The sequence below is a fragment of the Sinocyclocheilus anshuiensis genome, unplaced genomic scaffold, assembly GCF_001515605.1.
Source record: "Sinocyclocheilus anshuiensis isolate Anshui unplaced genomic scaffold, SAMN03320099.WGS_v1.1 scaffold154, whole genome shotgun sequence".
Taxonomy (NCBI): Eukaryota; Metazoa; Chordata; class Actinopteri; order Cypriniformes; family Cyprinidae; genus Sinocyclocheilus; species Sinocyclocheilus anshuiensis.
Genome location: NW_015546101.1, coordinates 2,791,890 through 2,794,714, shown reverse-complemented (window position 1 = coordinate 2,794,714; position 2,825 = coordinate 2,791,890). Strand labels below are relative to the sequence as shown.

Below are 2,825 nucleotides of genomic sequence, written 5' to 3'. Positions count from 1 at the left end.
GTTACACCAAATACACAAAATAATGATCTTTAAAAAAGCATCATATGGCCCCTTTAAGTCTTTGTTTTCCACCAGGAGACAATTTTTTTTACCTGTCTTTCATGAATGAAAGTGAACATTTAAACATTTAAAGTTGGCAGAGTTAAAAAATAATAAAGGCTTTTTATTATTATTGTAAGTGTTTATGGTTTTATTTGGGGGCGGGGGGGTCACATTTTTCACCCATGATGAGTTTGCATCCCTGTATTCTACCTTTGCACTAAATAGTGCAAAAATATTTTAGCGAAAACAAAAATAGTGCAAAAATGCTGTTGGAACTGTTATAAACTGGCTGTGTTTCAATAGATGGTGAATCTCTCACTTCATAAAGCCTAGTGAGATGTGTACTTATGGGCTGCCTTACAAAAGACTGTCTGCCTGTCCCCCTGAGGAGGGGTATGGAGGTCTTTCAGATCAATGACCAAGCAGTGGGATGCACAGACAATGGACCAATAAAGCACAGAAGTAGCGTGAGAACGTCTGAATAAAAGATTAGTCATGTTGTTTGGAAATGGACGTACAGCAGTACCTAATTATATTGCATTTTGAGCTAATTAATACTGGTGTGAGCTTGTAAACAGCCATTGCTCATAACTACCACATCATTATTAATCCAAGCCATGCTCATTGACGTGCTTTTATTATTTTCCATGTGTCTCCCTTTGGAACAAATCACCCCCGGACTGGAACTATAGTGTGGATTGGGGCCATTGGTTTAGAGATAACAGGAACCAGTGACAAGCACATTACGAATCAGTCATCACCAGTTAATCTAGGCCTGCTGCCGTGTCTTATTAGACCGTTATCCACATCACTTCATCACCGATCTTTCCGCAGAGGTGTGGAAACAAAGCTCACTGATCCCAGACCAACCTTGGAAAGAGTACATAAATAAACGAACGTCGACTATGAACCAAATGAAAGATTGGGTGTGTTTAAATGCCAAGGTCTACGACTCGATTTTTTATTAATCTTTTAATGGATTGTTTTTTTCCTCTCTTTTCTTGTGATCTTGATCAACTACTGATAGACTGGTAATTAACTTGCCATATTCTATTGACATTTTGTGATACTTCAATCAATATTAAACATTACTATGATAAATTAAAGAACATTATGAATAGCGTAAGTACAAAAGTGTTTATTATGATCTGACTCTTCAGGGTGATAGGCCTAACCAATATGATATAAATCATTATCAATATAAGCATAATAAGGTGTACAGGAGAGATGGTGCTTGTTGTCATAGAGGAGAAACAATAATGTACAGTATGTGGAAAAGAATGTGTTTTTTTAACTTTAAACCACATAAACACATTAATAAAAACATTTCATTACACCAAATACACAAAATACTGTTCTTTTTAGCAGCATCATATGACCCCTTTAAGGTTTTGAGTCAAAAGTATCATTTTCCAGCAGTGGTTTTGTATGTGCTTTACTAATATTTATTTTAAAACGTCCTTAAATTGTATCAAGTATGTGAATAATGAATACATCCAACAACGTTTTTTTTTTCTCTGTAGATCTTGGGAAAACAGTTGAACACAAAAAAACAATCTGTCATACATTAAGGCAGTACATTTTAAAGTACAGTAGGTAACTGTCAAAAATAATCACTAGAGTAAAAAAAAATAAAAAATAGAAGAAGTGACAATCCTGTCAACTATCTTCCGTTCTATCGATAAAAATACAAGTGTTATAAAATACAAATTAAAGTTTTTTTAATCATAAGGATCTAACGGTCGAATAGTTTTCGATTGCTGAACCTTTTCCAGCGAAAATCTTCTGGTCGGCTGGTCGGACTTTCCAGAGCCGCGCCCTCCTCCCCACCTCCGCCTGATCTCTTTATAAATCCAGAGAGAAAACATCATGATCAGACTGACAGAAGCATCTATCTGAGCCCCGCACCAATCCATATTCTACTATAAAAACAGGAGAACCCATCCATGCTCTCCAGCAAGCTTGACGGACCGCGTCGAGGACGGTCTTTTGACTCCAATAAGAGTTACGAAGAGAAGCAACTCAACAATGAGGTAAGAAAAACTTGTGACATATTCAAAATGCCAACATTTTTACATATCCAAATGCTAACAGTTTTGCTAATATTTTTACACATCAAAATGCTAACATTTTTGAATATGGAGACAAAAGTGAGCCGCCAGAGCGGCTGATAAAATGAATTTTGAATGTCTTGAGAATTTAGGGCAATCATGAATTGCTGATGTTTAGACTCAGAGAAAGGAATATAATAGCTGATATATATTTTGAAGTTAATTCCTTCCAAAAACTTTCATTAATAACATCATTATTAACAACAATACTATACGTACTATATGTACTTAACATCGTTAATGTACATTTAAATAGCTATTATATAATGAAACTTTCCACACTCATTCATTTTTGAATGTGTATGAACTTCTGATCTGTTATGCATTGTATTTTGCAAAACGGTCATCTGTTGATTTGCTTTTTCATGACTTTAAAGTTGCTGTCCACCACAGTGCTGGTCTAGTCATATATACCTATGTTTGCTAGCATGCATCCTACCCAACATTTTGGAAATAATGTTCTTTACATGTTATTAGCCTGTGGATAACGATTTCCTGTTTGAAAAACATGTCAAACCCAAATATAAGTTCACTCTCACGGGATATTAAACATCTGCTCTGTAGTAGAGAGATTGTCATGCTAATGTGAAGAGACACCGGAGTAAAACCCAGTGACATTGATTATAATAGTACTATCTCTCTCTCTCTCTCTCTCTCTCTCTCTCTCTCTCT

At 35.5% G+C, this 2,825-nt stretch overlaps 1 protein-coding gene across 1 annotated transcript in view; it reads left to right on the top strand.

Moving 5' to 3' along the window:
- The window catches only part of mns1 (meiosis-specific nuclear structural 1), an 8,322-nt gene extending 7,395 nt beyond the window's left edge, over positions 1–927 (top strand). Inside the window, exon 11 of the mRNA XM_016502135.1 lies at positions 735–927. The gene's annotated coding sequence lies outside the window, so the exon portion shown is untranslated. The remainder of the gene's footprint in view (positions 1–734) is intronic.
- The last annotated feature ends 1,898 nt before the right edge of the window (positions 928–2,825 follow it).